At 46.8% G+C, this 22,442-nt stretch overlaps 1 protein-coding gene across 12 annotated transcripts in view; it reads left to right on the top strand.

Moving 5' to 3' along the window:
- The window catches only part of LIMS1 (LIM zinc finger domain containing 1), a 151,463-nt gene that overhangs the window by 47,326 nt on the left and 81,695 nt on the right, over window positions 1-22,442 (top strand). For 2 of the 12 annotated variants that reach the window (XM_089327421.1, XM_070068684.2), the window contains exon 1: window positions 3,849-3,998. The exons of 6 other annotated variants lie outside the window; for them this stretch is intronic. The gene's annotated coding sequence lies outside the window, so the exon portion shown is untranslated. Of the gene's footprint in view, window positions 1-864; window positions 985-3,727; window positions 3,999-22,442 lie in introns of those variants that run through there. 4 more of the 12 variants (XM_070068686.2, XM_008252946.5, XM_070068687.2 and 1 more) reach the window with 4 other exon arrangements.

The raw sequence follows: 22,442 nt of genomic DNA, 5'->3' as shown, positions 1-22,442 counted from the left end.
CATTGTGAAAAATAGTTTACCTTTTACCTTTGTCTGTCTGTAATACAGTCCTTGGAGAGCACCTAATGTATCATCTCAAACATAATAAATGTGCTCCTGAAAGCATTTGGAGAGAGAGAGAGAGAGAAGAAAAATGAAAGGAAAAGACAAGGAGGGGAGGAAGGGAGGGAGGTGAAGAGAAAGAGAGGACAGAAAAGAAGAAAAGAAAAGGAAAAATAAAGGCTTGTTCTTTCCCAGGGCACTGTGTCCCTAGCTGGAGGTGGCACAGAGCTGTGGCTCCCTCTGCTGGGAAGAAACAAACCAGCGCATGCACAGCATGTGTGCACAAGCAGTGTTTCCCAGGCACTTACCTGTGTGCTGGGCAGCACCTTGTCAGGGCCTGCAATGACAGAGCAGAACCTGGGCGTGTTCCCTGTCCCACCTTGCTTAGCTCCGAGAGACCTGCTGCCAAGAAAAAGACCTAACTTAGCTGGTGTGCTTCTGAATTCTGTGCCCCCTGCTTGAAAGTCACCTTGGGTAGCTTGGAGGCATGCAGCGGCTTCTCAGCTTCTTTTTCCTCATCTGGAAGGTAAGAATGGCGTCCCCTCCTGCAGGCTTCAGTTTAGCGGAACTGTCTTCAGTGCCTAGTACCTGGCAGGAATCTACTTCCTGCCCTCAAGGAACTTAGAAAAAAGAAGACCAAAAAAATGATCATTGTAATGTAAATGAGAAGGGGCAGATGGGGCAAGATGTTCCTTTCTGAATGGTCATGGTAAATGGCAACACGGACATGGCCTGCATGGCATATGTGTTGCTTTCTATGTGAAATGAGAAACAGGAAGTTTCCAGAGACGAGGGTTTAGGGAAGTAGATGAGCAGAGAGTCATCCCAGGGTCTATTCAGGGTTCAGTTAGGAGAGTATCAGGCTCCTGGAGAGGTGGCATTTGACTAGGGGTTCAGGCTGAAGACAAAGAATCCACTTAGGAGACCACAGCAGCTGACCAAGTGAGTAATGACTGAGGCTGAACTGTAGCAGGGGTAAAAGTGGGAGTCGGGTGGGGGTTAGGGACACGGGTAAGGCTGCAAAGATGACCAGGAGACCTCCGGCTTGGATGACTGGTTGGACGATGGTGCGGCACCTGGGAGAGGCGTAGTGAGAGTGAGAACTGGATTTAGGCATGGTGGGGAGGAGTGGGTGGTTTGTTCCGGGCTTCATGTGTTTGAGTTGCCTGTTGCGACTGCCTGAAGACAGCCAACAGATACTCTGATGTGTGACTATGAAGTACAAGAAGATCTAGCCGGTGTTCCTAACGTGGAAGAAGTGGTTGAGCCATGAGAGACGTTGAAGTCATCCGGAGAATGTGCGTGATGGGAGGAGTGGGAGCAGTTGGTACTTGGAAGTAGCCACACTCTTTCTAACGCAGGTGAGGAAGAGGCTCCTGCAAAGGAGACAGTGAGGAGTTGATGAGGGATGTAAGTATGATGGTCTGGCAGCCAAGAGAATCAGTTTGCAGGACAGCGCTGTTTAAAAATGTCAAAGCTAAGGTAAAGACTGAAAAGCGTTTTCTGGATTAGACTCTTAAGAGGTGACTGTGACCTTAATGAGAGATGTTTCCACATAGTGCTGGGTTGAGTAAGTAGGAGGTTAGATTACTCAGGAAAATGTCTGAAAGAGGAGTGTGATAGTAGTTGAGAGTGACTCAAGAGAGGCTCACTTTAAGGAAACAGGAACTGAAGCTTGTTTGCAATTCTTGGTGGGAAAGAAAGAACGTGGCTGTCTGGATCTGTTTGGTTGTTTCTGACGGGCCTTCTCTGGGGCTGAGGTTAGAGCCAGCAGATGGGTGGGGAAAGGGGGTGGCGGTGGCAGAGGGGGCAGTTGAGAGAGAACCTTCCAGACATCTGTCATCTGCTTTGTTCTTAAAGCAGCTGGGAGGTAATACCATCTGCTGAGAGAAGAAATGGATGTGGTTGATAATGGGAAGAGTCTGGTGCCATAGCTCAATAGGCTAATCCTCTGCCTGCGACGCCGGCACACCGGGTTCTAGTCCCAGTCGGGGCCCTGGTTGCCCCTCTTCCAGGCCAGCTCTCTGCTATGGCCTGGGAGTGCAGTGGAGGATGGCCCAAGTGCTTGGGCCCTGCACCCCATGGGAGACCAGGAGAAGTACCTGGCTCCTGGCTTCGGATCAGCGTGGTGCACCGGCCGCAGCGGCCATTGGAGGGTGAACCAACGGCAAAAGGAAGACCTTTCTCTCTGTCTCTCTCTCTCTCACTGTCCACTCTGCCTGTCAAAAAAAAAAAAAAAAAAAAAAGAAAAGAAAAGGAAAGGAGCTCTCAGCAGTGCCTGTCTTTGCAGCGTCTGCACTTTGCAAGTGCAGCTTAGCACTTGCTAGGTGTGGTGGTGCAGAAGCTGGCTGCAGCAGGGCTGGAGGACTCGCAAGATGTTGGGCCTGGTGTGTCAGGCTCAGCCATGGGGCAGTGGAATCCAGGCTAATAGAACTGAAAGGCGAAACTGGTCCAGGGACTGAAGAGAGATGAGAGGCGGACTTGTGGCTGCAATTGGGTGGGCTGTCTGTGCAGGTGTTTTATCTCATGAAATTTTGAGGTTGGCTATACTGGAGAGGAAGGTGATGAAGTGTCCCCGGAAGGAGGGAGGGTGACTTGGAGGCTCGGGGCAACAGCTGCGTGATACACTGTGGTGGCTTGAGGGTCAGAAGAGGATGAACGTTGCTTCTCTCTGCCTAGAACTCTGTGCCCTTTCTTCACTTCTCATTCTTCTGCTCTCAGTGTAAGTGTTCCCTCAGAGCGCCATCTCCAGGTCGCCAGTCACTTTCCTCTACTCTACTGGAGTAGAACTGGGACAGAGAAGACGTTGGCCCTCTCCTCTTGTGGGTTCTGACTGCAGTGACGTGACTGTTAGAATGCCGTCTTGGGGGTGGGGTGCAGCCCAGAGCTTCCCCTCCTCAGTGGCTGCCCTCCAGGGATGGTCACTCTGCCCCAGAACCATCCCTGCGTCTTGTCCACAAGCAAGCTTCTCACTTCCAGAGCCTAGAAACATTGTTACCCTGCTAAGAATGGCTCTGTAACAGACACATCGAGATAAGGACCTCCCTTGTATACTCCAGGAGTCACCGAAGAGGAAGACTCATTGCTTCTTAAGTTCTTCCTCAGCCTCCACCAAAGATCTCTCTGTTTTTTCTTCAGTGGAAACTTAGCACTTTGCAGTCCCAGGTGACTCCGCTGGGTGTGTGAGACCTCAGCACCACTGATCAGCCCTGCTGCTGTGCTGCACTGTTTTTCGGGGACATCCAGGACAGAAGGAGCAGTTTCCACTGTTCAGCCAGCCCGAGCCTGCATCCCTGTCTCCACGCTGGCCTGTTCCGCACACTGGACAGCAGAAGAGACAGGGGCTGTTCATTCAAACATGGATATTTTCATGGTCCTGAAGGGTAGAGGCCCCATTTTATGAAAGTCTATCTTCTCCCGTGCTCGTTAGTTACTGGTCATTTTAACAGTCTTTGGATCTGCGTGTCACAAATGCTTTCTTGACATCACAGAGTATATAAAACAGTTCAACAGGGTGTGAGTTCTGACATGTAAGGATGTTGTCTTACTGCTTTAGAACTGTGGGGTTATCGTGTAATACACCAAGTCACATGATTGGACTGCATGCAGGGGAAAAAAAACCTCAGCTTGGTTTCATTGGCTCAAATATAGTTCAAGGCAACAGACAGCAAGTTGTGATGAGGAAGTAGTGCTCGGTATAGGAAACAGGAGCTGGGAGAGATAGTTTACTGGTGTGTGGAACTGGCTTCCTACGCTCTGATAAGTGGGTTAAAATAAGAGTGGAAGCACAGGAGAGTCTTGGCTCTTGGGTGGGGAGAGAGGGAATGTGAAGACACCTCAGGCCGAGCACTGGGAGAATCAGCTTGCCTTTGCAGAGTAAGCCTGTGTACGCGGAGACTGAGAGGAGTGGAAGTTGGAGAGAAGAGGGCCTGGTACCCTAAACCAGTGTCACAGGGGTATTGTATCTCTGGATTCAATTGTTTGCCTCATGACTTATCCTTCTCAGTTACTTGAAAGCCAGTCTACAAGTTATTTGTCTGAACTCCTGTACACAGTAACAGAAGGGGTCTGCAGTAAACTGTAACCTTTAGCCGTGCTGCCCAGGGGGTCTTACATCTTGTTAGATACATATTTAATGATTGAACACAAGGATGTGTGAAAGCAACTTTATGTTCTACTGGTTTCACAGTAAGGTAGGTGTGGAAGGGAAGCTATCTCCTGTATTTGCAAAGAAAAAATTACCAGCTGTGGTAATGTGTAGTATCATATACTTTTTGGTCCTACAGAGCCTTATACTGTAAAAGACCTTATAGTTTCTTTTGATTTTTTTATACATTCAATTTTTTAAGCACAAGTTCTGCGTGAGGTCTTTGGTGAAAAAGATGTACTGTTTAACACTGTGGTTAGTGACCTTTTGTCCTTGCCACGGTTAGGAAAAAAACAACTATAACTAGTTAGGGAGTCATTCTTGTTCATTAACCTGTAAAACTCAATTTAAAAAACAATCCAGCAGGTTGTTCCTAAAGGAAACTTGTACACCAGGTGCAGATCTGTAAAACACTTATTAAGAGGCAGTTGTTCACCCCAGTGTGATCTTGTGCTTTATTCTATGACATGTTTTGCACAGTGAATTTCCTGAGATTTTAAAAAATTTTAACAGATGAGGAGTACCGTGTGATGTTCTGATTTATGTATGCATAGTGTTATCAGGGTAAATATATCTATTCTTGAAGCATTTAACTTATGGTGAAAACACTCAAAATCCTATCTTCTAAGTTTTTTAAATACAGAATACACACTATATTAACATTAGCTGAGAGATTTAAATGTATTTACAAAAATACTTACTTTGTAGTTATTCTTAAGGAAAATAACAGAAGAATATACTTGAGATGTAGATTGGGATGTATGAAGGAGTCTCCTGTGTTTGTGTTATATGGATGAGTTATGTGAATATGTTTACATATATACACATAGTTTTCAGGTATAAGAAAGAAAAATTTAATGTAAAAAGACCCTGTAATCCAGTCTTTGAGTTAATAAGAGGGTACTTTAGTTTGCAAACAGCAAGACACAGCTGATAGAATGAAAAGTGAATAAAATATCCCAGGTGAATATACTCATTAGGTGATACTAAAAAACGTGCACACATCCCAAACATCTTGACATAAATGTTGTAAAGTTTTGGGGATAATAAAAGGGAGAAATAGCCTAGAATTCTCAGGATGACATCAGTGCATTAGTGATTTTTGAGTTGGGCTTTGAAGAATTTGAAAAATAGGATGGGGGTATTCCAGGTGGAGCTGCCTGGTGACGGTTGAAGCAGGTTTACAGTCAGCGTTACTTCTCTGTTGTCAGTGCTTCTCCGCACCCAGGATGAGATCTGAGGCCTTGTTCTGGGCTGCAGGGGCCTCCTGGACCTGTGCCCTGCCCTGTACCTTTTGGATACCGTTATAACCTCTTTCCCATGAGACTGTAAGATCCATTAGGGAGAGGCTTTCATCTCCTGTTCACCAGTCTTCCCAGTGCCTAGAGGAGTAAGTACTCAATAGGTACATGTTGGGTACATGAAAGAAATTCAACAGCCATCTAGCAGTCTGGAATGAGCCGAAAATGACAGGGAGGGAGGCTGCACATAAAGTATTGGTCTTAAATGCAATGTGAAGTCTGGGGGCTTCGGGTAGTAGCTATGATTTCCCAGTAAGTTGATACAATATTGCAGTGTAAGGGATGAATTATAGTGGAGAGAGCTATACAAGATGAAGGGGTGTATCCATGGTTTCTTTATTCAATTGGCATTTGAGTGTTTGTTGCATGCCAAGCACTGTGCTAGCTTCTGGGAATACGAAGATGACCAAGAAATGGTTCCAGTTGCGGGGTCAGATGTATGTACCAACCTCTTGCTGGCAGGTGAGATGGGGTGGCTGGGCATTGCCAGAGCAGTGGCAGGGAATCTTAAGTCTCATTGATAGTTTCTTGATATCAGCAGCTCCAAGAGTTCCCAGAGAAAAGATAAAATATTTAAGGACAATACAAAAGTTGCACTTTGTAAATTCACATTTATTTATTTATTTTTTTTATTTTTATTTTTGACAGGCAGAGTGGACAGTGAGAGAGAGAGACAGAGAGAGAAAGGTCTTCCTTTTTGCCGTTGGTTCACCCTCCAATGGCCGCCGCTGCAGCCGGCGCACCGTGCTGATCCGATGGCAGGAGCCAGGATCCAGGTGCTTTTCCTGGTCTCCCATGGGGTGCAGGGCCCAAGCACCTGGGCCATCCTCCACTGCACTCCCTGGCCATAGCAGAGAGCTGGCCTGGAAGAGGGGCAACCGGGACAGAATCCGGCGCCCCGACCGGGACTAGAACCCGGTGTGCCGGCGCCGCAAGGTGGAGGATTAGCCTATTAAGCCACGGCGCCGGCTAAATTCACATTTATTAAATAAAAAAAACTACAAAAAAGGAGGGGGAGCCACAACAATACAAAAGTTGCACTTTGTAAATTCACATTTATTAAATAAAAAACTATAAAAAAATAAAATATTTAAGGAAACTTTAAAAACATTTTAAGTTTTAATTCTTTTTAATGCCAAGTTCTTATGATTTTGAATTAGATCTTGCCCAATAGTTCTTAGCAATGAATTGACTGATGCATTGACAAAAGATGTTTATAGAAACAGTGCTGTCTGTAATTGTCAGAACAATTGTAGAAAGAAATACTGTTGTCCTATAGAGTTTTTGATTGAGTTAAGTGAGGTGATATGTGGGGGAATATTTTATGTGCCAAACATTGCTACAAATGTGTGGTAGTATTGTTGGGGAAAATGGATTTCTGTAACTTCACAGATAGTAGTTTGGAATAGGGCTTATAGAGTAGGAGAAAAATGCCCACATTGTGCACTGGGGTGCCAGGATTCAATTCCTGGCTCCTACTCTAACTCCAGTTTGCTGCTAATGCAGACCCTGGAAGGCAGCAGTCAAGGCTCAGGTATTTGGGTCCTGACCGTGGGAGGCCCCGATTGAGTTACTACTTGGCTCCTGGCTTTGGCCCCAGCCCAATCCTGGCCATTTTGGTGTTTGGGAAGTGAACTGGGATAGTTCTCCCGCTCTCACCTCCTGCCTCTCAAATATATAAGTTAAAAAAAAATTTTAAACCATGAGAAAGTTAAATATAACTTTTACCTTTTACCAGTTTTTGAGACGACTGTGTGTGCATGCACGCATATGAATGACAGTCAGCCTAGAAAGGCATTTAGACACCAAGTTCTTGGCTCAGTCGTTCATGGTCTTTCTTGTCACTGATTTGAAAATTTTCAGACCTGTAAAGAGAATATACTTTTCTCACTTGTTTCTTTATTCATTGAGCTTATTTGTATGCAAAGCACTGTGGTATAGTTGAAAGATCATGGGTTTTAGAGCTAGTGGTCTTGGGTTCAGGTCTTCTGCATTTGTGCAGTTTTGAACAATTTACTGTCTAAGTCACAGATTCCTCATCCATAAATCGCAGTTGTATCTAATCTATGAGTAATGAGGATTAACTGAGATAACATACAGAAAGGATATGGCTTGATATTTGTTCGGATCTAGCTCATCAACAAATGCCCCCTTTTTATTTTTGTAAAATATACCTAACATGAAATTTGCCATTTCAGTTATTTTAAAGTGCACAATTTGGTAGCATTAATTACATTCACAATGTTGTACAGTTATCACCACTATTTTCAAATCTTCTCACCACCTCAGACTGAAGCTCCGTAACCTTGATTAAGCATTAAGTGCCCGTCCCTTCCTCCCAACCTCTGGTAACCTCTACTTTCTGTGGATTTGCCTATCTAGATTTTTTTTAGATAAGTGGAGTTGTTCAACATTTGATCTTTGTGTCTGCCTTTTATCTGTTAGCATATGTTTGAACTTTATCCATGATGTGGCCTGTGTATCAGAACTTCATTCCTTATCATGGCCACATACTCTTCCTTTGTACAAATACATCAATTTTGTTTATCCTTGATCTGTAGAGGGACACTTGAGTTGTGTCCACTTTTTGGCAGTTACAGATAATTCTTCTCTGAACATGGGTGTACAAGTCCATGTTTTCAATCTTTGGGGTATATATACCCAGAATTAGAATTGCTGGGTCATACTTATTTAATTATACTCTATGCTATTTGTGTGTATCTTCTTTAAGATCCAGAACTACTGGAGCTCAGAATTGAAGGCAATCAAGTTCTGTGGAACACCTCACAGTCTTCATGGTTTTGTCTACCTCCATCCAGCTGTGACCTCCTCGAGCCTCCAACATCTGGCCGCAACTACGGAAAACACCCTTCTTCCCTTTGCCTTTTCTTTCTTAAATCTTCTCCCCTTTTCTCTTTCTCCCTAACTGTCTCATTCATCCTCTGCTTCTGTTACCAGTCACCACCTTCTACAAAGGGATGCCAAGGAGGAAATCTTGCAGGACTGGAGCTGCTGTGCTTTGTGGGAAGGAATGAGAAATAGGACACAGTGGATCAGATCCAGAAGCTGCACTGCACAGTAAACTCGTTTAAGCCAGATCTCGAGAATGATTTGTATGGTGCCTAAAACTGGCAAATACGAGGGGTCTTCAGAAAATTCATGGTGGGGTGGGTGTTGTGGTACAGCCAGTTAAACTGCCACTTAGGATGCCCACGTCCCTTATCAGAATGCCCGGGTTTGAGTCCCGCCTCTGCTTTCTATCAAGCTTCCTGCTAATGTACACCCTGAGGACAGTAGATGATGGCTCAAGTACTTGGGTCCCTGCCACCCATGTGGGAGAGCTAACCTCTGGCTGTTGCAGGCATTTGGGGAATGAACTAGCCAATAAAAATGTTCTCTTTATCTCTGCCTTTCAAATCAATGAAAAACAATTTTTAAAAGTTCATGGACATTTTCCATTATGAAATTATTATTACATTATAAAAAGGCTGTAGATTTTAAATTATTTGTACCAAAATAGACTTATCTTTTTACTTCTATTTTTCATGAACTTTTTGATGTGCCCTCGTATTTGGGAGTTGGATACAGAATGAGAATATAACATCAGTCAAGGGGAAGTTCAGTCGTTGGAGCTGCCAGCTAGGAAGAGATCGCAGAAGTGAATTTTCCACAGGCAAAGCAGCCAGAAAGAAGCCCGGACTGCAGAGTCAGCTGTGATTTCTTAGCACCTTGTAAGGTGCTTTCCATCCCTATGTTCCTGCCTGGCCCAGTCAGTAACTACAAGTCAGCATTCACTTGTATTTTGTTTGTTTCTGAGCCCTAATCTGATGAGACCATAGTGGGAAATAGAGGATGTGTCCATGCATCTCGGGAGAATGACACGTACACATATGAAGGCCAGAGTGATAACAAAGCCACATTTAAACATAGGCACCTGCTGTGATCTATTGGAAATAGTCCTAAAGAGAAAATGAGCAGCAGCCAGAGTTTTGAAATGGATTTTAGTATCTTATTGGTGTGTGGACCAACGGTGAGGAAATGGGAATCAGTAATGCGTTCGTGGGGAGGAGGAAATGTTCTGTCTAGAAAATTCCCTGCCTGTGGGGGTGAACCCTGTGGAGGAGGAGATTGGAATGCAGACACCCCCGTGACTCACCCCAGGATGACTGTGTCAGCTGCTGAGCGTACTCAGAGGGAAGTGCCACTTACAGAGAACCCAACTTGGTGGCTAAAAGCTGAACTGCTTTCCTTGTGTGTGCAGCCTTTCCCGGCACAGGAGGGGTTTATTTTGCCCACACTGTAATTGAAGACTCTGATGTGCAGGGGAAGAAACTCTACCTTTTAACTCTGTTGATTGTGTCCATGGATGCAGAGAGGTTTTTATTGATATAATCTGTTTTTTCTCTTGTTGTCTGTCCTTTTGGTATCAACATTTGTAAAAAAAACATTTATTAAAAATTTGAAAGTCAGAGAGAAAGAGAGAGATCTTCCATCTGCTGACATGGAGCCAGGAGTGTGGTTCAGGGAGCCATTCTGGTTTAGAAATAAAAAGACTCCAGGGTGCTTCTCCCTTGAGTTTGAATACGAGCTGCCCGAGTTCTTCATACATCCTCCTCAGAGTGTGTTCTGGGCTACGTGTCTTTATTCTTAGAGGGCTTCTTCTGACATCTGGAGTGGTGCTACCTTTGAACTGTAATCTGAGCTCCATGTAGGATTTAAGATTTCTTGTATCTGTGTTCAAAATGCAAAAAGAAACAATTAATTTTAATAATATATTTTATTTTCCCCAGTATGTCAAACTGTCATATCTGAGCTACATGCATACCATGTAATCAGTATTAACAAATTATTGAGATAATCCAGCATTTATTTTACACTTAAAGCATATCTCAACTTGGACTTACATTTCAAATTAATACAAGTGGCTAGCAGCCGCCAAACTGGACAGGATAGCTCTAAGAAAAAGGCAGAGACTCATCCTAAAAAATATCAGAAGTAGAGGTCTTGCTTTGGAGCCATGGGAGACACTCCTGGTGGGACAGGAGCGCAGGCTGCCCTGAGGGAGGAGGCTCTGAGGCAGAAAGGCGCCCTGCACAAGGGGCGGGAATGCTCTTGAAAGGAAAGGGAGCCGTCCTGTGGGCAGTGGGTTAAGCTCCCACTTGGAATGCCCACATCCCGTATCAGAGTACTGGTTTGAGTCCCAGCTTCTCCACTGCTGATCCAGCTTTCTCTACTGCATCTTGGGAGTCAGGAGGTGATGACTCAAGTGCTTGAGTTTCTGCCACCCATGTCGAGCTCCTGGCTTCAGCCTGGCCCAGCCCTGGCCGTGTGGGTATCTGAGGAGTACCAATGGATGGAAGAGCTTTTTCTCTCTAAGTGTCTGTCTCTGTCTCTATTGCACTGCCTTTCAAATAAAAATAAATAGATAGATAAATAAATAAAAGCAGAGGATGTGGCCTTTCTCTGTGAGCCCGTTACCCGCTGCAGGGCTATTTCTGGAGAGCAGTGACATCCTGCTGGCCTTTATCAGCAGCCCAGTGATGACCACAGGAACACTGTGTGCTGCCTGCAGATGCTGAGCCATGTCTGGGCTGGAGCGGGGTGGGGAATGGCATGTCTTGGCAAGTCTCACCTTTAAGAATGGAAGCCACAGTTTTTAACGTATGTGTGGATGTTGTTGCCAAAGACTATTTCCTCCTGATGCTTTTTCCAAATGGAAAACGCTGATGTCTGCCCAAGGAAAGAACCGTGAGCAAATTACCTTATATGGGAATTTCCAGACCTCAGCTCTACCCAGAGCAAGATAAATGATAGCTTCAGACTGCTATTCCAGCTAAACAGAGGTCATCCTGAACTTACAACTCTTTAGTCATTTTTCCATGCTTTTTAACAGTTTTATTTAGAAGACAGACAAATACCCATCTGGGGGTTTCCTCCCCCAGATCCTGGAAATAGTTGGGTGTGGGTCAGGCAGAAGCTGGGTGGTTAGAATTTAATATGCATTTACTTTAAATACCTTTTTAAAAATCGTGGTTTGGGTTCTCTTATTTATTTGTTTGAAAAAGAGATCACTCCCATCTGCTGGCTCATTCCTCAGATGCCCACAGTGGCCCTGGGTCAGGGACTGGAGCCCTAACCAGGAGTATGCAAATCAGGTCTCCTGGTTGGTGTCTGGGATCCAGCCGTTTCAGCCATCTCTGCTACCTCCCAGGGTCTGCGTCAGCAGGAAGCTAGAATATATAAAGGGTCAGGTATCAGGGCCGGCACTGCTGCCTGCAGTGCCCGTATCCCATATGGGTGCAGCTTCAAGTCCTGGCTGCTCCATTTCCCATCCAGCTCTTTGCTATAGCCTGGGAAAGCAGAAGACGGCCCAAGTCCCTGGGCCCCTGCACCTGCATGGGAGACCCAGAAGAAGCTCCTGGCTTTGGATTGACCCAGCTCCAGCTTTTGTGGCTATTTGGGGAGTGAGCCAGTAGACTGATCTCTCTCTGCCTCTGCCTCTCTGTAACCCTGCCTTTCAAATGAATAAATATTTTAAAAAGGAAGAGATATCAGGGCCTGGTGTTGTGGCATAGCAGGTAAAGCCATCACCTGTGGTGCCAGCATCCCATATGGGTGCCAGTTCAAGTCCTGGCTGCTCCACTTTTGATCCAGCTCCCTACTAATGCACCTGGGAAAGCAGTGGATGATGGCCCAGGTGCTTGAGCTCCTGCACTCATATGGGAGACCCGGAAGAAGCTTCTGGCTCCTGGCTTTTAGGTAATGAACCAGTAGATGGAAGATCTCTGTTTCTTCCTCTCTTTCTGTAACTCTGCCTTTTAAATAAAATAGAATAAATCTTAAAGACAGAGAAGAGTCAAGTATCAAATTGAGGCGCTCTGGCATCTTAACCAGCAAGCCAAAAGCCTGCTGCATTCTCTGGATCAGATTCTCTAGATCTCTGAATCTCTGAATCAGGAGCTGAATCAGGAGTGGAGCAGCTGGGACTCGAACTGGCACCTAAAGGGATGCTGACATTGCAGCAGTTACCTAACCTGCTACGCCAGAGCGCCAGCCCCCCAGTCCCCCCTATTTTTCAATTTTTTAATCAACTTCCCACTATTTTCCATGGAGACTACATCAATCTACATTCCCACCAACAGTGTAAAAGGGTTCTAATTTTTCCAAGTCCTTGCCAACACTGGTAATTTGCTCTTGTTGATAGTGAGGATCCAATTGAATATGAGGTTATATCATTGTGGTTTTGTGTTTTCCAAGTGATTAATGATGTTGGGCATTTTTTTTTTTTTTTTGACAGGCAGAGTGGACAGTGAGAGAGAGAGAGGCAGAGAGAAAGGTCTTCCTTTTGCCGTTGGTTCACCCTCCAATGGCTGCCGCAGCTGGCGCGCTGCAGCCAGTGCACTGCGCTGATCTGATGGCAGGAGCCAGGTGCTTCTCCTGGTCTCCCATGGGGTGCAGGGCCCAAGCACCTGGGCCATCCTCCACTGCACTCCCGGGCCACAGCAGAGAGCTGGCCTGGAAGAGGAGCAACCGGGACAGAATCCGGCGCCCCGACCAGGACTAGAACCTGGTGTGCCGGTGCCGCAAGGCAGAGGATTAGCCTAGTGAGCCGCGGCACCGGCCTGATGTTGGGTATCTTTTAATGTGCATATTAGCCATTTATATATCTTCAGAAAAATGTCTGTGTACATCTTTTGTCCATTATTTAATCCGGTTGGTTTTCTATTGGTGAGCTGTAGGAGTTCCTCATTTATCCTGGGTATTAGAGCCTTACTAGATAGGTGACTTGCTGATATTTTCTCCCGTTCTGTAGTTCACATTTTAACTCTGTTGATTGTGTCCATGGATGCACAGAGGTTTTTATTCTTGGTATAATCTGTTTTTTCTTTTGTTGTCTGCCCTTTTGGTATCACAAATTTTAAAAACATTTATTTATTTGAAAGGCAGAGAGAGAGAGAGAGAGAGAATGAATCTTCCATCTGCTGTTTGGAGCAGCCAAGTGTTGGCCAGGAGGAAGCCAAGAGCCAGGAATTCTATCCTGGTCTCCCACGTGAATGGTAGAGGCCCAAGTTCTTTGGCCATCTTCTGCTGCCCTCCCAGGTGCATTAGCAGGAAGCTGGATCAGAAGTAGAGTAGCCAGGACTCAAACCAGCCCTCCGAAATGGGATTCTGGGGGCAGCTTAATTCATTGTGCTACAAAACAGCCATTGATATCATATTTTTTTAAAAAGATTTATTTATTTGAAAGGCAAAGTTAAGGTGCAGGGGGAGAGGTCTTCCATCTGTGGGTTCATTCCCCAGTGGCTGCAACAGCTGGAGCTGGGCTGATCCAAAGCTGGAAGCCAGGAGCTTATTCCAGGTCTCCCACGTGAGTGCAGGGGCCCAAGGACTTGGGTCATCTTCTACTGCTTTCCCAGGCCATAGCAGAGAGTTGGACCGGAAGTGGAACAGCTGGGACTTGAACCGGTGCCCACGTTGGATGCAGGCACAGCAGGTGGAGGCTTTACCCTAATGGGATGCTGGTGCCACAGACAGAGGCTTAGCCCACTTTACCACAGCACTGGCCCCACTGATAACATATTTAAGAAAAACTATTACTGAACCATTGTCATGAAGCTTTTCACCTATGTTTTCTTTTGAGAGTGTATTTTTTTAAGTCTCAAAGTTTTTTATTTTGAGAGGCAGAGAAAGAGAGAGAGGAAGCAAGCTCCCATCTACTGGCTCACTCCCCTAAATGCTTGCAGCAGCTGGGGAAGGGTTAGGCTGAAGCCAGAAGTGAACTCAGTTCCCATCTCCCACATGGGTGGCAGGAATCCAACTGCTGACCCATCACCTGCTTCCTTATAATCTTAGTTCTTTTGTGATCAACACCTGCATTTAATCTTTGCAGAAAGATTGTAGGAACATATGCTGTCTTTGATTTGGCAGGGAGGAAGTGGAAGGCTCTGCAGAGGATGACCTGGAGGTCACAGTATCTGGAATGGCAGGAAAGCCAAGCAGTGCCTCAGGAGCCTGTTCCAGCTCTGGGGAAGGGGGTGGCAAAGTCAGCAGGGCTGGCAGGTGGTTGCTCACAGTTCGCTGTGACCTGCTGGTCTGAGGTGTCCCCTGTGACTCTGCCTTCTGACTCTTCCCTTCTGGCTTCTTTCTTCATCTGTTTGTTTGTTTGTTTATTGACAGGCAGAGTGGACAGTGAGAGAGAGAGGCAGAGAGAAAGGTCTTCCTTTTCTGTTGGTTCAGCCCCCAATGACCGCTGCGGCCGGCACACTGCACTGATCTGAAGCCAGGAGCCAGGTGCTTCTCCTGGTCTCCCATGTGGGTTAGGGCCCAAGGACCTGGGCCATCCTCCACTGCACTCCCGGGCCACAGCAGAGAGCTGGCCTGGAAGAGGAGCAACCGGGACAGAATCCGGCGCCCCAACCGGGACTAGAACCTGGGGCACCGGCGCCGCAGGTGGAGGATTAGCCTATTGAGCTGTGGCGCCGGCCATCTTCATCTGTTTATCATGTTGGGCAGAACCATAGAAAGATCTATTTATTGTATTCTCTGACCAAAATGTTTTACGTGGTTCTTTTAATATAAAAAATAGGTGAGGTGGGTGAATATCCTACAGTTCTCCCCTAACACACACACACACACACACACACACACACACGGCTGGCACTGTAGCGTAAAAGGGTAAGCCTGCAGTGCTGGCATCCCATATGGGTGCTGGTTTGAGTCTCCGCTACTTCACTTCTGATCCAGCTCTCTGCTATGGCCTGGGAAGGCAGTGGAAGATGGCCCTAGTCCTTGTGCCCTCACACACATGGGAGACCTGGAGGATGCTCCCGGCCCAGCCCTGGATATTGTAGCCATTTGGGGAGTGAACCAGGAGATGGAAGATCTTTCTCTCAGTCTCACTCTATATTTATGACTTTCAAATAAGTAAAATCTAAAACCACACCCACACAAAACACTTTTGTTGGGCATTTGGCACAGTGGTTGAAAGGCCTCTTGTGACACCTGCATCCACCCATATCAGAGTGCTTGGGCTTAAGTCCTGGCCCCAGCTCCTGACTCCAGCTTAGTCTGGAAGGCAGCAGGTAATGGCCCAAGTGGTTGGGTCCCTGTCACCCATATGGGAGATTTTGATGGATTTCTGGGCTTCTGACTTGGACAAATAAAAATAAAATTTAAAACACCTCTTAAGTTGCATTCTGTTTCTTTGGTCTTGGTTGGTTTTAAAAACATATAATTTTTTTTTTTACTTATATAATGAAGAGCATCTTCCTATGCATAAAAGAAGACACCCTATGATAGATTTAAAAAGAATAATTTATTATTTGATAGTCTTCAATATTTACCTCAAATTATAACTTTAAAAGTAACTGTTTATTTCAGCAAGTTTTCCCTTTTAAGAGTGAGGGTTTTCAATGCAGCCTGCTATTCCTTTGTTATAAGTAAGTCTTGTCAAGCCCTGTGTATCCTTAAAGGGATAATGACAGTGCAGTGTTAGGTGCCCCTCTTGCCAGGATGTCAGAGTTAACAAACGTCAGTGGCTGAAATACAACCCCTGTAATTAGCCCTTTCTGTGTGGGGATTTTAGGTAAAATTAATTTTGCTGAGCTTCAGTTTGTAAGACCAGAAAGTAATCCTTGAATCTCAGGTCTCGATCAGCTCGCAGGACTGTGTTGCAGAGCGCAGGGTCACAGTTTCACTTTTCTGGAGAGACCAAAGGTCATGTCTGCTGACCTTTCCCCTTTGTCAGGTCCTGGCCGTGTGGCTTTGTCACCACCACCACACACCCCGGTGTGATAAGTTACTGAACTCGTTAGAAAGGTGTATACAGTTTTCTCAGTTGCGCAGTGAAGAAAGTGAGAATTTTGTTTTGTGGGATTAGGTAGTTGTACTTAAGAGTAAAATTACATGGGGAAAGATAGGAACAACCTTTAAAAATGTTAACTTGGGACCTACACTGTGGTACAGCAGGTTAAACCGCTGCCTGCAGTGCCAGCATCCCAAATGGTCTCCAATTCTAATACCAGCTGCTTCGCTTCTAATCCAGCTCCCTGCTAATGTGCCTCAGAAAGCAGAAGATGGCCCAAGTCTTTGGATCCCTGTATCCAAGTAGGAGACCCGGGTGAAGCCCCTGGCTTCAATCTGACCCAGCCCTGGCCATTGTGACCACTGGGGAGTGAACCAGCAGATGGAAGATCTCTCTCTCTTTCTCTCTCTCTCTCTCTCTCTGTGCGTCTTTCTCCCCACCCCCAAGCCCCATAACTCCACCCTTCAAATAAATAAATATGTTTTTGAAAATGTTAACTTGGCTGGCGCCACGGCTCACTAGGCTCACAGTGCCGCCTGCGGTGCCGGCAGTCTGGGTTCTAGTCCCAGTTGGGGCGCCAGTTCTGTCCCGGTTGCTTCTCTTCCAGTCCAGCTCTCTGCTGTGGCCCAGGTCCTTGGGCCCTGCACCCGCATGGGAGACCAGGAGGAAGCACCTGGCTCCTGGCTTTGGATCAGCACAGCACGCTGGCCGTAGCGGCCATTTGGGGAGTGAACCAATGGAAGGAAGACCTTTCTCTCTCTCTCTCACTGTCTAACTCTGCCTGTCAAAAAAAGAAAAGAAAGGAAGAAAATGTTAACTTAACGTGAGAGCTTTTACAGCACAGATGCGTGGTTTCAGTTAGGTCTCGGATCCTGTCTTCCCTGAAGGGGGTACACAGAGGAAGGACATGTAAAGGAAACAGGAGCTGGGGGCATCTGAGAAGGCTCATTAGTTCCCCACTGGCAAGGTTGTCCTGTCTGGATTTTTGTTATGGCTTACTTTGAGACTCGAAGACTTCTATTGAAAAAGGCACAAAAGCACATACATAGAAAGTGTTTCCTATAACTTCAGGAATTCATGCCCCCAGCTCCCTGCCAAAACATATAAATGATGTTGCAGTTTGCCATCTGTTAAACAGCCTTTTTTGAATAGAGAGTGAATTTTTGACAATTGCATAAGCAGTACATTCACTAACAGTCACTAGAGGGTGATGTTTTCTAGCACAGACTGTCGTGGGCCAGGTTGGGCCAAAGTTAATATCTCAGGCTCTTGCCTTTTACTTAGAGTACAGGCTGAAACATGCATGCACTGTGGCAAGGCTTATTTACAAAGTGAGAATACACAGACACGTGAGGGCTTCACTTAGGGAGAGTGGGCCAGGAAAGGTAAAGGGGAATTTCACACCCTGCTCTGCTTGTCCTGAGTCTGTGAGGTGGAGAGAAAGAGAGAATGCCATGCCCCTTCACTGGGCTTTTGTTAGCTTTGGAAAGGGGTGTAGTGATAGGTCCCAGGTAAGGGAAGGTGCATCTTGGGGAGAGGTCATCTGATTGATGATAGGGGGAGGTGTGGCCTCCAGCTCATGAACTTGATCTGTCTCCCTGACTTTATCCACCTCGTTCCCCCCCAGAGATCCCCTTCATCTCAGGGATGCTGAAGGACGTAGACCCATCATATCCTCTGTGTCTGCTTCCTGCTGCTCATGACACAGACCCTGCCTGTCCTGCTTCTGGAAATCCCCTCCTGCCTCACCTAACATGAATCTGTTTCATGAGCTGGAGAATTTTCAGTGGCTGCCAGTGACTGTGTTCCTCGCGTGGTCGTCATTACTCAGAAGTTGTTGAATTTTGAAACATACAAGTTTATCAATCAGTATGAGCAAAACGGGAAGAAAACCAATTACAAGTGGGATGCCCTTTAGAATGGGAAGAAAATATTCTGTTCATTCCCAGATAGTGGGTGGTAATAGGCTGTCCTTGTGCAGGCTGTAAAACCATTTAGCCCAAGCATAGAGATTGTTACTGTCTTTCAGTAAATATATACTGTTAGAGTAGAGGTGGCAGAGCCCACTAATCACCGCACATGTTTCTCCTTGATCTGTCATGCCTATTGATTGTCCATAACTACCTTAGAGTGTTCACAGATGTAAGTACTTGCTATAAAAGCTGGCCCAGGCCGGCGCCGCGGCTCACTAGGCTAATCCTCCGCCTAGCGGCGCCGGCACACCGGATTCTAGTCCCGTTCGGGGTGCCGGATTCTGTCCCGGTTGCCCCTCTTCCAGGCCAGCTCTCTGCTGTGGCCCGGGAGTGCAGTGGAGGATGGCCCAAGTCCTTGGGCCCTGCACCCCATGGGAGACCAGGAGAAGCACCTGGCTCCTGCCATCAGATCAGCGCGGTGCGCCGGCTGCAGCGCGCCGGCCGCGGCGGCCATTGGAGGGTGAACCAGCAGTAAAGGAAGACCTTTCTCTCTGTCTCTCTCTCTCACTGTCCACTCTGCCTGTCAAAAAAAAAAAAAAAAGCTGGCCTGAACGTGTAAGCCAGATTGCCTGCAGGAATGGTCAGGATTTTAAAATCAGCTTCATGTGGCACATCAGGATCTTCTAGTATTGTAATAGAAGAGCAGAGCCCACTGTGGAGTTTTTCTGCCAATAACAGCTCCCAGAAAGAATCAGAAGAAGAGGTAGGTCCAACATGTCTGCCTTAAAGTGCAGCAGTCTTGATGTGACAAAAGCAAAAGCTTTACTTATCTTTTTCTTTTTGAAGAGGTGTTTGAGTACTTCAGTTGGCTCACAGGAGTAGGCAGACTTATCTTTCAAGTGCACCTGCAAAGACTTAGGAGGTAGGAGTTTAATCCTTGACAGATGTACCCAGCTTGGGATGCCCTGTAATTTCACTGAGGTAGGCATGCTCAGTAGCGCCTGGGAGAGACCCTTCCATGTAGGCTGCAACTGGCCTGAAGGGATCCTTCCTTCTGAGTGTTTTGTTTTTTTAAAGATTTTTATTTATTTATTTGACAGGTAGAGTTACAGACAGAGAGACAGAAAGGTCTTTCTGACGTTGGTTCACTCCCCAAATGGCCGCAACGGCCGGAGCTGCGCTAATCTGAATCCAGGAGCCTGGTGCTTCTTCCCAGTCTCCCATGCGAGTGCAGGGGCCCAAGCACTTGGGCCATCTTTTACTACTATCCCAGGCCACAGCAGAGAGCTGGACTGGAAGAGGAGCAACTGGGACTCAAACCAGCGCCCATATGGGATGCCGGCGCTGCAGGCGGAGGATTAACCTAGCGCGCCATGGCGCTGGCCCCCCGTCTGAGTTTTCAATAAGACTGAATCTCCTGGGGAAATAGGCTGCTCATGAATTTTAGGATCTAGCACTGGGAGAACTTTGTTACCATACTCTTATCAGAGCCTTTTGTACCTGGCCTGAATTGATAATATACTTTATCTGATCTTGAATCTCTGAACCAAAGCAGATGTCAGAGGTGAGGAAGGGCCTTCTATATAACATCTCATGCGGACTAAGCTTTAAGGCAGTCTTGGGCGCTATTCTCATCCTGAGGAGGGCAATAGGCAGTAATGTAAGCCATGTTTTTGGGGTCTGTTGGCAAAGCTTAGCTAGAATTTTCTTTAGGCTATGATTGACGTTTTGAACTTTACCCAGTGACTGAGGTCTCCAAGAGCGTGGAGATGGTAAGAAACTCCTAGAGCAGCGGCTGCCTGTTGAGTTATTTTAGGTACAAATGCAGGTCCACTGTCACTCTGGAGTGACCGTGGGAGGCCAAAGTGTGGCACAACGTCCTTCCTCAAGGCTTTGGACACTTCCTGTGGCTTTTCTGCCTTTTCTTCTATCAATCCGGTGAATGTAGCTGTAAAAACTAGAAGATATTTGTAATTATTCACTGGAGGCGTGTTAGTGAAGTCAGCCTGCCAGTCTTCACCTGGTTATGTCCCTCTCCTCTGCACAGGAGTCAGCAAGGGAGGCAGCTCTACACAACCAGCAGTTACGTTGTGAACAAAGTGGGCAAGAACGAGTTACTTCCCTTATGGCAACACTTAGTCCCTTTGCTCCAAACACTTGAGAGTGTCCCCAATAAAGCTCCTCTTCCCCGATGAGTAGAATCATGTATTTCCCTAACGATTTTTCATTGAGAAGCCACTGGGCGCATAACCTTATGACCTAAAGTCCACCGTGCACTAGCGTCGTTAGTATAACCCCATTGCTGGCCCGTTCAGTCTCAGCCTCGGTGTAGTGAGGCTCTTCAGTCATCACTGCAGGCTGAGGCGTTACAGCATTTCCAGGGCTTCCTGTGCAGCAGCTCTTTCCGCTGCTTTATCTGCAAACGCATTTCCCTTGCTCACATGGTTCTTCCTTCTGGCGTCCCTTACGGTGAATGACAGCCACTTCTGAAGGCCCCAGTACTGCCTGAAGTAGAGCTGATATCTCCTTTCCGTATTTAAGAGGGGATTCTTTGCAGTCTGTAGGCCTCTTTCTCTCCAAATGGCCACATGTGCATCTAACACAAGGAAAGCATATTTGGAATCTGTGTATATATTAACTCTCTGTCCTTTGCCCAGCTGCAAAGCTCTAGTTAATGCAGTAAGTTCAGCCTGTTGAAGCTCGAGCTTCTATTACTTGGGTAGTGGCTGAAGCCGCCGCCTGCAGTTCTGGCATCCCATGTGGGTGCTGGTTCAAGTCCCAGCTGCTATACTAACAATCCAGCTCTCTGCTGTGGTCTGGGAAAGCAGTAGAAGATGGCCCAAGTCCTTGGGCCCCTGCACCTGCATGGGAGACCTGGAGGAAGCTTCTGGCTCCTGGCTTCGGATGGGCTCAGTTTGGGCCATTGTGACCATCTGGGGAGCGAGCTAGTGGATAGTACACCTCTCTCTGCCTCTGCCTCTGCCTCTCTGTAACTCTGCCTTTCAAACAAATAAATTTTTTAAAGAGTTATCTTAGGGTGAGTCTAACAGTAGAGCCTGGTATTTTGTGAGCTGTCCTCCTGTCCTTTAATTTCTAAGACCCTTTGCCCTGGTGTGGAGTTTGAACTTCAAATGGCTGGCCTAAAGTCAGGTTGGTGGCTTCCTCCACCAGGACTGCTGTAGCAGCAACAGCCCTTAGGCTCGCAGGCCACCCTGTAGCCACTGAATCTAGCTGCTTAGAAAAATAGGATACTGGTTGTGGAAGTGGACTCAACTTCCGAGTTAGTACTCCTAGAGCAACCCCCTGTTTCTCTGCTATAAACAAGGTGAATGGCTTACTCAAGTTAGGGATTCCTAATACTGGAGCTTGTTAAAAGCTCTTTAATTCTTTGGAACACCTTTTGTAGCTCCCCTGTCCAGCAAAGTGGGTCTGTGTCAAGGCCTTTTTAAAGCTTCATATAAAGGCTTGGCTGTCGCTCCCCGTCTTCGTGGAGGAACGACACAGGACCCTGCGCTGTTCTTTGGTCTGCTCGGCCCTTCCCGGGTTTGCTGCTGGTTCTTCCCGGGTTGGCTACTGTCCCTTCCACCTCCGTGGAAGGGCAGTTCCCCCTGGCCACATTCCCCACTTCCGCAGGGGAGCGGCACACCGCCGGCCGGCTTTCTCGGGGGCTGCACAGGTGTTCCTTCAGCTAGATGTTCCCCTTAGATGTTCCTCTTAGATGTTCCTGGTGCATGCCGTCTCTCTCCTCCTTTATAGTCCTCCTCCGCCAATCCTAACTCGGCTGCCCACACGCCGAGTACGCTGCTCTCCTCCAATCAGGAGCAAGTCCTACAGTTTATTAGCTGAACTGGAGGCAGCTGTGCGGAAGCTGTTTACTTCTCTCCCAGCGCCATATTGTGGGAGAGCAGACGCATAGAATAAGTCTTAATTCCAGTAACTCAGTCTAGTCCGGTTTGCTCCCCACAGATCCCCCTTTCTTTTTATTTTTGGCGTTGATACGCGCCTGTCTTCGGTGTCCCGCGGCACACACTCTGCTCTACTTGCTAGAGTTGCCACAGGTTCTTACAAGTCCTATCAATCAGGCAAACCGAATCCGGGTCCTCTCTTCGCCATGTTGTGAGGAGGTTTTTAGGCGCTGATGCGTGCCTGTGTTCGGTGACCTGCGGCTCATACTTTGGTCGAGCCGCCTGCTGGCGCTTACCGCCTTAATCAGGCAGACCGAATCCAAGCTTTCT

The sequence above is a fragment of the Oryctolagus cuniculus genome, chromosome 2 (genome assembly GCF_051225735.1).
Source record: "Oryctolagus cuniculus isolate XC-2025 breed Fujian yellow rabbit chromosome 2, ASM5122573v1, whole genome shotgun sequence".
Lineage (NCBI taxonomy): Eukaryota > Metazoa > Chordata > Mammalia > Lagomorpha > Leporidae > Oryctolagus > Oryctolagus cuniculus.
Note: the sequence above shows the minus strand (reverse complement) of the source record. Positions and strands in the feature narration are given on the sequence as shown.